The sequence below is a fragment of the Monodelphis domestica genome, chromosome 1 (assembly GCF_027887165.1).
Source record: "Monodelphis domestica isolate mMonDom1 chromosome 1, mMonDom1.pri, whole genome shotgun sequence".
In the NCBI taxonomy this organism is placed as follows: Eukaryota; Metazoa; Chordata; class Mammalia; order Didelphimorphia; family Didelphidae; genus Monodelphis; species Monodelphis domestica.
The window spans coordinates 690,523,308-690,537,595 of NC_077227.1; the positions used below are offsets into that span (position 1 = coordinate 690,523,308).

Sequence of the window (14,288 nt, forward strand, 5' to 3'; positions counted from 1 at the left end):
GAAAACTTAAATATAGGATACCAGATCTGAAAGAGACCATAGAAGTTAGGAAGTTAAAATATAAACCATAGAATTTTGTAGCCAAAGGAATCTTATAATACAGGGTATCTCAAAAAATACCCTGTATTTAAGCTTCAGCTTAAAACTGCATGACAGCATTTGTAAGACTATATAATACAAGAATGTAGACTGTTACAATTTGAATTTTTAGACAGAAAGGGTCTTAGAAGATACCTAATCGATTTTATAAGTGAAAATATGGTGATCCTTTATACCAACCTCAGTTCTTGGCTTTCTTAATTAGGCACAGTATTGCAACCATTTTCTATCCATGTTCACAACTGGGTAGATTGAAGCATCTTCATTTTGCAAACTTATGAGGTAGAATGATACAGCGAAGTGGGATGATGATGGTGACAAGACTCAAATCCAATCTATATCAAGAATTCATGCCTCAGAAAATCCAGATCAATTAATACCTAAGTTTCTTTAAAACTCCAAAATTTGATGACTCAGTAAAAATAATTATATGAAGGATAATGCCTCTTTTATGTTTAGAAGATTGGAAAATATTTTAAAATATTTCTTTTTTTTAATTTATACACTGAAACTCACACAGAAAGGAAATTCTATTATATTTCTGTTAAGTAAAAGAGTGACACTGTGGCTACTGAAATAAAATACTTTATTTTTATCTATGCCAGTGTTACTTTCAAAGTCAGGGAAACAAAGTAAAAAAAAATGATTTTCTGGCAGAAGTATCAAGGTTGAAAGTTTCCCTTTAAACTGCTCCTAGTTTATATATTTATCTATGAAAATCTGTGAAGAAGACACTGGCTAGGGCTATGTATCTGCAATACTAAATAAAGACAGATATTTACCTGGTTAAGTAATAAGTCTGAAAAAAAGTAGTTTAAATGGGAATCAACATGGTAATGTAACCTAAAGTACACTTTTCCGGTTCCATTAAGAGCAGGATGTGATATAAAAGACAGGAATTGTGTTTGAATCTCAGATCTGCTACTTACTCTGTGACCTTAGGCATATCATTTACATTTCCTAGATCAAAATTTTGTCATTTGTAAATTGAGAAAATTGGACTAGATGTTTTCTAACTTCCTACCTAAAATTCTGCTAAATTCTCGTTCTAATTCTATGATATTATATCTTATTGTCTCATAAAGGTGCTACTATTTTTCTGTTCCAGGCTGACCACCAAGAGGATTGAGTAAAGCCTGGGTGTTACTTAGAGAAGATGGATCTGATCCAGAGGAAGGTTTCAGGTATATAAGGTGATTGACTGGGGCAGGTCTGTAAACCATTCCTTATGGAGACCCACCTAAGCTTGGAAATAAAACTTAGGTGGAGGGAGGCTTGGGAATGTTAGAAAGAACATTGAGGGTTGGGTATCTTCTAGCTTTTCTTTGTATCCCCTGTATGTGACACATAATCCATGCTTAATAAATGCCAGTTGATTTCCAATAATTGACAGGCTATTAAGGAGAAAATGGAAGATGTATTTTATTTTTATGTCCCCAGTTCCTACTATAATGCCTTCATAAAACTTTTTGCTGAACTGAATTAAATTCTGCCACATTCCTGTTAGTATACCCAAAACCAAAAGGAAAAGTTCATACAGATCTAGATTGAAGTTCTATATAAAGTAATAGTTTTGCCTTAGACCCAGCATATCTCAAACTTTACTTATTACCTCTCTCAAATGCCTGCCACTCCTAAACCTCAGAATCATCTAGAATTTATTCCTCTATCTTACCTGCAATATCTAATAAATGTTCAAGGCAGCTTATCTCTACCTTCACAATATCTCTCAGATCTATCCCTTTCTCTCCACTGGCTCTAATACCATCTTAGTCCAGACCCTCATCATCTCTCACTAAGACTACAAATCTCCAGCTTGTAGTAGTAATTTTTCCCCCTTTAAGCTAAATGTAGGACTTTACATCTCTATTTTTTCAATTTCATCTCATTTTTGTCCCAATGCTCCAGGTTGTCAAATTGCAATTAACAAATTTTATAAAGCATCCTGAAATATCCTGACTTTGTCTAATGTTTCGATACCCACCCGGGCCAGTTGGCCTCATCACACATTTTCATATATATATATATATATTATATATATATATATATATAATATATATATATATAAAGGAAAACTTTCTCTTTTGATACTTCTGCCATTATTTTTGGCAGATTTTTTATTTTGTTTTCTTATCTTTGCAAGTAACACCAGTACATAGAAAAATTAAATATTTTATTTCAGTATCAATAGTGTTATTCTTTTATATGACTCTCCTAAACCAAATTCCCTAACATCATTCTCTTTTCTTTTCAATCTATCCTTCATACATCTGTAAAAATCATCTTCCTAATTCACACTCCTCACTGTTTAATATTCTGGTTTGTTTTTGGTCAGGACCTTTAATTCTACTGGTGTAGGGAACTCCCAGGTAAGGAAAGTCTCTTTAATATGTAGATTTGCATATTCTTTATGACCTTATAGCACTGCATGGGGTACTAAAAGGTTAAATGATTTATCTAGAGTCAAATAACCACCATATGTCAGAGACAAAACTGAATTTATATTATCTTCACTCTGAAGCCAGCTTAGTATCCATTGAACCATACCGCTCATTATCCATCTCAAAGCTTTGGTCAGAAACCTTTTTTTTTTTAATAAATAAAGCCCAAGTCTATGATTATTTCCATGTAGGAAAGAATAAAGGAAACAAACATTTTAGTGCTTTGGACTAGACACTGTGCTAAGAGTTTCACAAATATTACATTATCTTCACAACAATCCTAGGAAGTAGGTCCTATAATTATCTCAGTTTTACAGTTAAAGAAACTGAAGTAAGCAGAGACTATTTGTCATGTCCAGGGTCTCACAGCTAATAAGTATCTGAGGTTAAATTTGAATTCAGATCTTCCTGACTACAGTCCAGCACTGTATGGATAGATTGGGTCACCTGGCCACATTTAGGGAAGGGAGCTTCCCACAGGGAAAACAGCCTTCTGCCAATGCAGATGGACAAACCTTCAATTTACAATCTTAGAGATTTGCTTGTAGCTAAATCAGAATATGATGATCACGGGAGCTTATATTTTTTTGAGTTAAAATCAATTATCATTCATAATGGTTTTTACAAATATCTTGATATCCATGATGACTTTAGGAGTTATTTAGAATAATTATTATCTCCATTTTATAAATGAGGCTCATAGAAGTTAAATGACTTCCACACTGGTTACTCAGTTAGAAAAAACTGAAAGATAATTATTTTAGAATTTAGAATTTTAGAATTGAATTATTTTTCTACCATATCACTCTGTTTCTTGCTGCCTTTTAATATAATACTTTTCCACTAATACAATTCATAGGACTAGCTTATTACTGGGAGATATATTGCCAAAATATTTAAATTGTGGAATAAGAAACCATCCTATGTGGAGCTGAATGCTCACATACAGCAGAGGTCTAAGATGAGAAGCCAGACCATGAGAATCTCACTCAGCCACACTGGATTATTCAAATCAAAGCTTCTTTCTCAAGACTTTTAGATTAGTAAAAGTTACTCAAGGTGGTTTACAGATGAGAAATTGTGAGGAAATTATTTCAGCCTCAAGAGAGAAAATATCTGACAAGAAACTTTGCCAACCTTTTAGTACTATATAAATGTTAATGACGATTTTGTAGGAAAAATCTATTTATACAAAATCACTTATTAGGCTATGAATGAATAATTACATATATATAATTGTGATAAATTTGGCATGCTTATGGTTATCTCACACGTTTAAATGGTTACTTTTTAGATTTTTTTCATATCATTTCAGGCAACAGTCACCTTGAAAACAAACAAGAGGTGTGGTAGTTAGATTGTTCAGCAGATAATGAGGCAGGCCTGGAGATGGGAGGTCCTGGGTACAAAACTGGGCTCAGACATTTCCTAGTTGTGTGTGACCCTGGACAAGTCACTTACCTCTAATTGCCAAACCCTTACCCTTCTCTTACTTTTCTTCTCTGCCTTTCTGTCTTGAAATTGTTACTTCATATAAATTCTAAGATAGAAGGTAAGGATTAAAAAAAAAAGAAAAGAAAACAGAAAAGAATTTACTTGAAATGAAGATGTTTTAAGAGATTAATTATTTCATCTATATTGTTGTTCAGTCATTACAGTCATGCCTGACTTTTCATGACTCTTTTAACAGTTTTCTTGGCAAAGATACCAAAGTGGTTCACTATTTCCTTCTCTATCTCATTTTATAGATGAAGAAACCAAGGCAAACAGTGAAAAGTGACTTGTCCCAGGTCACACACCTAGTAAATGTCTGAGGCTGGATTTGACCTCAACTTTAGGTCCAGTGTTCAATCTACTGTACCACTTATGACAATGTAATTTTTTCTTTTTTTTAACCTTTGGGTAAATGTCTCAACATCAAATACTAGTAATTGCTGGATAAACTTTTCCAAAACTATATTTAACTGGGTAATGTAACATCTCAACCTCACAGTGAAATGAATATTTGAAAATGGAAATGAAAGGAGGAGTCATTTTTCAAAGGCAATAATCCTCTTTAAAACCAACTGACTCTTGAATACTTTATATGCAGAAGGAATAGATCACTTTACTTTATGGAATAATTTAAATAGATAGATGTAAGTAAACAGAGAGAGGGGTGTTACTGTTTTTTGTAGTGGTGGTGCTGCTTGTTTTGCAATGGACTCAACCTACACAGTGCTAGAGTAAACCTGATTATTATCCACAAGGATCAGTTAATAAGAAAGACTATTAAAGTTGAAAGGACATTTAGAGATCAAATAAATGAATTTCCTTACTTTATATAGTAAAAAACAAGGACCAACCAAAGAAGTTAAATGTCTTACCTAAGAGTACACTGGTTAATGTTTAATCCTTTTCATAGTAGTATTGGGAAATACTTAACATCACATTTCATAGATAGAGTTAGTTGTCACAGATATACTACTTCAATGATCTGCCCCAAGGACCCAGTAGTATGCTGGAAAAGGCTTTGGATTTAGATCCAGAAGACCTGAATTTATCATACCTCTATACAGAGAAACTTAGGCAAGTCACTTCAATTCCCTAGAGTGAAAATTTTTCTTCTATAGAATAAAAGGGCGCTTTTAGTTCCTGCCCATTTTCTGTCCCTTCAAAATCAGTGGAAGAAATCAGTAAAATGCCTCCAAAATCTTGAGACTGCTTCTGGGAGAGGGGAAAAAAAAGAAGGAAAAAAAGAGAAAGGGGAAAAAAGGAAATTCCATTTATCCATGGAAGGAATTTGTGCTCTTTTTTATGTATGTCCAATAGTAACTTCTGTGGCATGAGATAATGTAAAATGACCATTTTCTGCCATTCATGTGGCCACAATTTAGGTCTCTATCACACAAATGGAAAATAAATCATTTCAGGAACCAGACACACAGAGAAGTGTGTCCTCCAATCCTTATAGGTATGGATACTTTTTCTTTTCTTTTATCATATTTTTTCTACTTTTAGCAATGTCTAAGAACTAAAACAAAACATCAGATCAAAATAATCTTCAAGGCATTTTGATATCCTGGGGATAATTTAATTCAAAGAACAGTAAATTTCAATGGTCTGATTTTATTTTAAAAAAAAACCCTTCTCTTCCTCTTATCATCCATACTGGGTGACTATTTCAAGGTAGAAGATCAGTAAGGGCTAGGAACTTGGGGTTAAGTACCTTGCTCAGCATCACACAGATTAGGAAGTGTCTGCGCTCACATTTGAACCCAGGACCTCCTATCTCTAGAAATGTCTATCACCTAGCTGCCCCAGATTGGGGGTCCATGGAGAGTCTGACTTTAAAAGAGAGGAGGTAAAGATGTTAAGAAAGAAGATAATTCACAAATATTCATTGTGATGGAAAGAATTCATGCTTGTAATGCATTAAAAAAATTTAAGTAAATTTCCACTCTCTCTAAAATCCTGTGTTCTGTACTGGGGGAAATATAAAGAAAAATAAGCCAGAGTTACTAGCCCCAAGAAGTTTACAATCAAATAATCTGGTAGGGTAGAAGACACATATACACACATCCATAATTTGAGTGCAGAACATGACAGCATGAGGGAGATCTGGAGCATTTTGAAGAGTCAGAGGATGGAAAGATCATGGCAATGTTAGGAATTAATGATAGGGAACACTAAGGAGGACTTAGTAGAGGAGGCAGCCTAAAATTTCCCTAGACAGAAATGAGGTAGACATTCCTAGCATACAGACCAATTATATCATATTATTCTATATTTTTTAGAGTGAGGAGACAATCTGAAAAGTTAGAATTGTTAAAATAATTGTAAGTGGAATGCAAAAAATGTAATTTATGAATCAAGAAGAACTTATTAAATGCATACTATGTACAAAGCATAGAAAGAAATCCATTGGCTTTCAAGTTATTGAAAGCTCCTGATATGTGATCTTATTAGAGGAAAATAGAATAGTACCAGCATTTGATACCCTTTATGAACTCGACAAATGCCTTCAAGTTCCAGGGCCAGATCAGCCCAGCCAAAAGAATTTCAACTACATGGAAATAGTCTTTCTTTGATGGGATCATTGAGGCAGAATCATAGAATGTTAGAGTTGGAATAAAACTTAGCAAATGTCTAGTTAGGGAAATATAAAACAAGAAGGAAAGCTGTAAAACCAGACCTTTGATGACTAATTAAGTGAATCTGAAAGTTTGTTCAGGAGCTTTCAAACTGACATCACTCACAAGTCCTTATTCTGTAAAAGGATGAAAATAAGTTTGTACTTTTCCGTTAAATAAAATGCCCAGCAAAGAAGCAGTCGGTTTACAAATCACTCAGTCTTATTTTCTACTCAGTTACTTAATACTCACTCCCATAATCCATTTACATTGATTTCTATTACATCAACTCACTATCTATTCCAACACAGTAAAGAACTCAGATGAACTCCTGTACCAATTCTCTGGGGAGAACTATTTTCTCAGTTTAAAATACACCAACAAATATACACATAAATAAATACCTACTTAAGACAATGCGTCAAAAAATAGAGCTTTTCTTATATTTATGACCTTGTGTTAATATGAATTTCCATACGTACTCATTCAGAACTTTTATGAAACTATCCCAACAATGACAGCAGCATCCATAAATGTATGATTGAATTATACATAGCAATGTCTCTAACACCAAGGGAAAAACAAATGATCCTCGCAAATTCAGGACTGAGGATATGCCTCATTTAAGATGTGAGCTCTTGCTAAATTGTTTTATTGCATAGCAATATCAGAAATGGTTTGAAACCAATAGTTATTTACTATTACACTCAAATCTCATATCCACCAAGTGTTTACCAAGGATCTAACAACTGTTCTCTTTGAAAATTCAATGATTCTTCTAGGAGTCTTCAAAATCTCTTGAAACGATGGCCAATAAGAGGATTAGAAAATGAGATGATTAGACTGACAACAAACATCCTCGTATTTTCAACTGTATTTCTTTTATTTAGCTAGTCCTTCCCTTCTGGATCTGCAAATTATGCTGTTTTTACAAAAGAATGTGCTGGGAAAATCTCTCCCAAATGAAGGCTTAAGGGAAAACCACCACTATTTATTTTCCACCTAGATTCCAGCTGTGCCCCCTCCTCAACCAATCTAAAGTTCCAGGATGCCCAAACTTTCCAGTGAACTCCAAAGGTGGTAGGTAATAGGATGTTGAAGGTAAAGAGATCCACGGACTAGAAAGATGTTAATCCTGACAAACTGCCTGAGCATTAGCCTGAACCACAGCTAGATTGAATTCTGTCTCTCCTGAGAGGGCCAGCCAGGCTGGTGGTAACAAAACGTCTTTTCATGGTGCCCTGGAAAGCAGATGGGCCAGGGACAGCAAGTTAGGGAAGAGCTTTACTGCCCTCTAGTGTTCATATATATGATCTTCCCTAAAGGAATACAGAAACAGAGTAGGTACAATGCTCTCAATATCATTGTCAAAATCATAGCAGAAAGCTGTCTAATTATATCTCTCAAACATTTGGTGCGCCCCATTCTTTCAAACAGTAGAGACTAGAGAAACTTAGGGAAAAGTTAATTCCTATCTTTCATGTTTAGCAACATTTTCTCAACTTTCTTTGGCTTAATTAAAAAAAACAACAACAATAAAACCCTACAGATTAAAAAATAAATCAATTATAATATTCATAAAATTAATCACTGTCTCTACTTCATTCCAAATTCATCAGAATTTTAGGGATTAAAATTTTGCCTCAAAATATTATCTTCTAAAAATAATTCATCATGATCTTTAAATTATTTTATTTACAAAGTTGATCTTCACAGCACAAAAGGCAACTTCAGTAGATGAGAAAAAGACAAATACTATACAGCTGTTTGGTTCCTTAAACCACTAATTCAACCAATTCATTGTTATAGATCTTTTCAATTTATGAAGAAAACATTTTTTTGCATCATAAAGGAACTCAAGAAAGTCGACAAGTTAGACACAAAGCTTTGTTAAGTGACATCAATCTCTATCTAAAATTTATATAAAGAAATATTTGGTCTCTGAGAAAATATGTCAAGAAGAAAGGAAAAAATAGAAGTAAGCTAATGAAACAAACAAAAAACTACCAAATCGTCTTTTTATCTCAAATGTAATAAAAATTATTTGCTTCCATGTAGATGAAAAATAGTTTATAATAGAGATGAATATTGGAATTACATGTAAATCTTCAACTTCTCAAGTCACATGAATTCAAGATCAAGGCATACTTTCCTGTTCTGTAAAATGAGGGAGTTGGAGTTGGCCTACATGATCTCTAAGGTTTCTCAGAAACACTATCTTTTTCTGAGTTTCTGAAGCTTAGAAGACTTTACTAGCAAAAGTATGCCTTGTAAATGCTGCTTAGGTTGTAGAAAACAGAATAGAGACACCAAACTCTATGTAGTTATGCCAAGGCTCCTGAAATGAGGGTCTTTCTGAGATATTTATGTAATTGTGCTCAAAATATAAGCAATGCTATGATAGTAAAGACATTTGCTATTTGAATAGTATGAAATGGCTTTGCATTCCTCAAAATAACTAAAGGAATTTACCTTCCAGAAATAAACTATGATAACCACAATAACAAAAAGATATCCAGGAGATTTTACCATTTTACAAAGAAGACAGTTGTAGATTTTTTGGATAGTCTCATTAAAAAAAAAATCTCAATCTGCAATAGAATTTAATCTTCAAAGTAGAATTATATCTGAAGTTCTGATAAGAAGGCTGAATATAATTCAACTTCTAAAATACAATCAAGATTTAGACTACTTCAATTAAATGTGAAAAAGTCCATTCTATCACTCAAGCATTAAGAATAATGTTGATTCAGCTATCCTTGTTTTGAGTTACTCAGAACAATTTCTTATTTCATTCAACTTCTCTATCCTTTCTTTTCCCTGCCCTTAAAATCTTTCACTTATAAATGCCAATAATATAAATGACCTGTTAATTCATGATCTACCAAAAATGGATTGGAGATTTACAAATATGTAATTATGAATATGTGCATATCAGGCTGTAGGATATCTCACAAATGAATATACTTAGCCATGCTTTAAAAACAGAAGATCCTTATAATTCACACGGGAGCAAATTTTAAACGGCTCCAAATGTGGCTCTTAGTGTGTATTCTAACCACATTCCTAGGTGTTATGCTCCATTTCACTTTAAAATACAAGGTCAATATTTGAGGGCAAAAAAATTTGGAGCTCTTAATATCAGATCAGAAATCATCATTGCTGTACTTTGGTGAATCATTATCCTGGAGTATTCCACTTAATGACAACTCTGTGCTTTATTTTGTAACTTTTCTTCCTTTGTTCTCTGGGCATCTCCCTGCATGCACTTGTACCTTGACAACTTCTATTTTCTTAGTGTTTAGACTCTCAAATGTTCTGAGGAATGACTCCTGGGTTCCTATGAAGGTCAGAGCCCTTCCCTTGCCTCTCTCTGGAATTCTTTTTTCTTTTCTTTTCTTTTCTTTTCTTTCTTTTTTTTTTTTAAAGAACTTGTGGTCTAACATCCTAAAATGTGCTGATATGGTGCTGTGGAATTGTGGCTCACAATTACACATCTGCATTTCTATTCCTCTAGAAAGCCAGGGACTTTCACCATCACCGTGGGGGGATAGGAAACCGCAGTATTAAAGGAATGGCTCTATCTCTAGTTCGCATTGATTATTTCATGATCTCCATAATTAAACACAAAACTTAAAAACATTAAGTAAACACTAATCAGACTTACAGAAGAAACGAAAGGAGAAAAAAAAATTCTGCTTCTTCTAGGCAAGATATCTGTTTGGGGAGAAGGGGGTGGAAACGGGCTTCTTCCTCGAGTCAAAATCTCTCTCCTCCATATGAGTTCATGAACAATTGCTTCTCCATTAGCTATGGCTTGTCTCCATTCAACAATTTCATTATTAAATAATTAAAAGCTGTGATTTCTTAATAGCAGCGCAATGGTCCGTGAAATTCCTATTGCATCATCAGCGCAAATCAGCAGGGAGAAACTCTTTGCTTTCCCCCCACCTCATGGACTTTTAGAGCCCAGGAATGTTTCACAGAGTGTAAGGGAGAAGCAGAAGCCCTGGTCTTTAAAGCAGACTTTCTGAATAAAAGAAGATCCTGGCAATGTGCGCGAGATTACCAGGAGTGCTTCACCTCTTGGCAGTTTCTGCCTCTGTGAAATGGGATTGCGAATACTTGAACTACTTAGCTCATCGACTTTGTAAGGGAAGCATTTTGTAAACCTCACAGCGTTTTAGAAACGTGAGGTATCATCATCATCATCATCATCATCATCATTATTCGCACTTTTTTTTTCCTTTTTGAAAGGGACTCCTTTCTAAAAAAAAAAAAAAAAAAGATCCCCTCCGGGTAGGTAAATGTTTTGCATAGTCATAACAATTTTTTTTCTAAGGGACAGAGGGCACTTAGAATAAGGAGTCCCATAGATGCCAACTGGCTCCATCTTCGCCAACTTCATATTATATAGGTTTAAGCAGTAGATGGGCAAATGTGGCCATGAGAAAACCATTGTATGTGAATGTTAGACTGCCCTTTCTGCTCCGGAAGAACCATGCAGGGAAGATGATTCTGGTCTAAAAGTTAATAGTGTGAATGCCCAGGGATTGCTGAGGACGGTCTCCTGCGGTTCCCCTCCACAAACCGAGAGGGTGGAGGGGCAGGATGGGATTAAGGGGAAGCAAAATACAGATTCCTGCCATCCTGCACCCTGGCTGTACTGCTGCAATATCTTGACACATAACGAAACAATTAAAGTGCCTGGGAATGTCCTCCTCCCCCCTCCCCTTTTGCCTCCCCCTCCCTTCCCCCTCTCCTGCAGGAGCTGCCCTCCCATTGCCCAGATCTTCCATTCCCATCCCGTTTTCCATTATCAGGGAAAAAAAATCTAACCCTCCCTGGGTAGAACGGATTGGGGGAAAGGGGGCGTGAGGGAGAAATGGGGGAGCTAAGAGATTTTCAACCCTTTTTTTGAGGAAAATAACGCAGCTCACATATCATGGACCTCAGGAGCAAAATTTCTTCCCAGGAATGTTTTTTTTTCCTTCTTCTTTTTTTTTTGGGGGGGGGAGGGGTGGTGGAATGGTGGCGGGAAAGAAAGCTTGTTTCCAGATGTTTTTCCAGCAAAGCTCCATTTAAAACCCTTAGAGGTTCCGACCCGTGCAGACCCAAATAATCCCTTCAGACAAAAGCTCCCCTCTTTACAGCCTCCTAGCTTGGTCTGTATTTTCTCTGATCCGGGAGCCGGGACTACTAGAACCTCTGGATCTCTAAGAGGGCGCGCTACCACCCCCACCCCCGCCCCTCACACACACAATCCCCCTACCCAAAAAGATCTTGATGAGTACCGGCAGCTGATGTAACCCCAGTCACAAAGTGGTAATAGAGTAAGCGGGGATTATCACTGGATCCCACATGTGGTAAACCCCCTCCCCTAGAAACCCCCATCCAGAGTGGTTGTAAGGACCCTGCATCTGTCCAGGCGGGAGAGAAAATCCGTTAGCTGCTTTTCTCACCCCCCCCCCATCTTTTGGGGGGATATCAGGGCGCTGATCTACCTTAGCTAAACCCCAAAACCAGCTTCGGCGGGTCGATTTCCTATCCCCAATCAAAAAAAGAAAGAAACACACGCAAACCCTTAACCCCCAAAGGGGAGGGGGGGCTAGACAGCTGCCCTCTCCTCACTTCCCCTCACCCAAATACAGTAATAAAAACTGAGAAGGGATGCTGAGACTGCAGCTCCCCAAACATTTACCTTGGGGTCCTCCAGGGCTGGCTCAGTGCTGTCACCCCCAGAACAGAGCAAGGAGACAAGTCCCATTCACAACTAGACAGCGGGCAGACACAACTGCATCTCAGCTTTGGTACACTCCACTCTGCTGAAGGCGCCGCTGAATGAGCCGCTGAGCTAGTGGCAGGAATTAGAAACCAGGGGGGAGGTGGCGGGGAGGGCGGGAGGGTGGGGAGGAGGGGAGGGAGAGAGAGAGAGAGCGAGAGAAAACGAAGGAGTGAGACAGGCTAAGGAAGGGATGGGGGGGGGGGGGCGAGGTGGAGGAAAGGAGTAGCGGCAAGAGTAGAGGCAGAGACTGGCTTCCCCTTAGCCCTGGAGTTGGGGATTGAGGGAGAATGGCTGCTCGTTTCCCCCGAGGCCCGACTCAGTCGAAATCTCCAGCTGTGCAAACCCTTGGATTCCCCCACCCACCCCTCTCCCGCCCTGGGTCACTAGGCTCCGGGTCTGCCTGGACTAGGGAATCAAACTGAATGACTGAAGTTGGGCTCCAGAGACGCACAGCCAATCAGGGGCGGGAGGGCGGCGGGGGACGGGGAGGGGCTGGAAGCCCCCCGTGATCCCCCTCCCTTTTCCCGCTGTTCTCCAGGGTCACCCTACAGCCACCCCTGCAAAGGCTCCGCGGGCTACTTGCTCTCCCCTGGTCAGGATCATTAGGATGGGGAGAAGGAAGAGAAGAGAATATTAGGAGGAACAGCTTCCTGGGACCTGAGAGGAGGGTGGAGGACGAGTAGCTGGCATTTCCCCTCTACTCGGCACACGGGTACCAGTCCCTGATTGGGACGGAAGCGGGGGTGGGCGCTTCACCTGTTGTCTCTAGCCGCCGCCGCCCCCCACCCCACTCTTTTCGTCTCAGCACCAAGCAGCAGAAGGCACAGAGGGGACCCAAGGGCTGGAATTACTGGGAAATGGCCCGGAAATTTAGGACTGGGTCCTCTGGCCCCTGTGGGGCATCCCTAGCCAGGTTGCATATCTCTCCGTGCCAGGCTCAGCCTGCTTCCCTCTGTGGCCCCCTAAATGAGCTGGAGGAAAACCCGCTGTAGGGTCAGAGATGAGGGCGGAGAATCCGTGCAAGCCCGGAGCTGCTGTTCAAGGGACTTTAACATCTAGGGGAAAGTGTCTGGGTCAGGGGGAGGGGAGAGAGTCCCTTGAAAGGCCTGCGGTGCTCGGTGGGATTAGCATCTGAGCCAGAGCCTGGGTGGGGAGAGTGAAAGTAGGAGGATAACTAGGACTTCTGGACACTCCACCCTAGGGACCCAAAATACAAGAGAAGGCGACCCAGCGGGAGCGGAACGCGGGCCTTCGACTAGTATCACCAGCTTCCTCTTGTCATTCAAACCTGTCCTCGATAATAATCGAGGTGGCCCGCAACATCCTCCCTCCACCTCGACCACCTAGAATTTTATTGCAGGGGAGGAGAAGATGGCACGGAGAGATGGGGGAGGAGGAAAATGAGAGGAGTAGGAAGTAGGAAGAGGAAGGCGCAGAAAGAAGATGATGAGGATTGAAAAGTAATAGAAAACAGAGGGAGGGAATGGAAGAGAAAGCGCATTTGGAAGACGGGCAATAGAAGGTGAGAAAGACTAGAAGAGAAGGAAGAAAAGGAAAGATTTTTAGAGATCTCAAGGAAGGGAGGAGGGAGAAGGAAGAGAAGAAGAGAGGTTCAGAAGGGGAGGGGTGAAAGCGCGTGTTTGGTGGGTAGGGGGGACAGGGGAGGTCGGTGCACCACGCCAGGTCTAAGCAGCACCAAGAAAAGAAACAGAGAGGTCCTTGGGGAAACAGAGGAAGTGAGAAGTCAGGAGGAAGAAGGCTGCTTAGAGACGGATGTGTCAGGGAAGGGGAGAAGGGTTTGAGGGCAGGATCCCTTGGTCCCCCCTCCCCCACTGCCGAGTTCCCATTCCA

The 14,288-nt window shown here is 38.8% G+C and overlaps 1 protein-coding gene across 1 annotated transcript in view; it reads right to left on the minus strand.

Annotated features, from left to right (window-relative positions):
• The window catches only part of CDH11 (cadherin 11), a 211,715-nt gene extending 198,262 nt beyond the window's left edge, over nucleotides 1-13,453 (minus strand). The window contains exon 1 of the mRNA XM_001364137.5: nucleotides 12,354-13,453. The gene's annotated coding sequence lies outside the window, so the exon portion shown is untranslated. The remainder of the gene's footprint in view (nucleotides 1-12,353) is intronic.
• Between the last annotated feature and the right edge of the window lie 835 nt (nucleotides 13,454-14,288).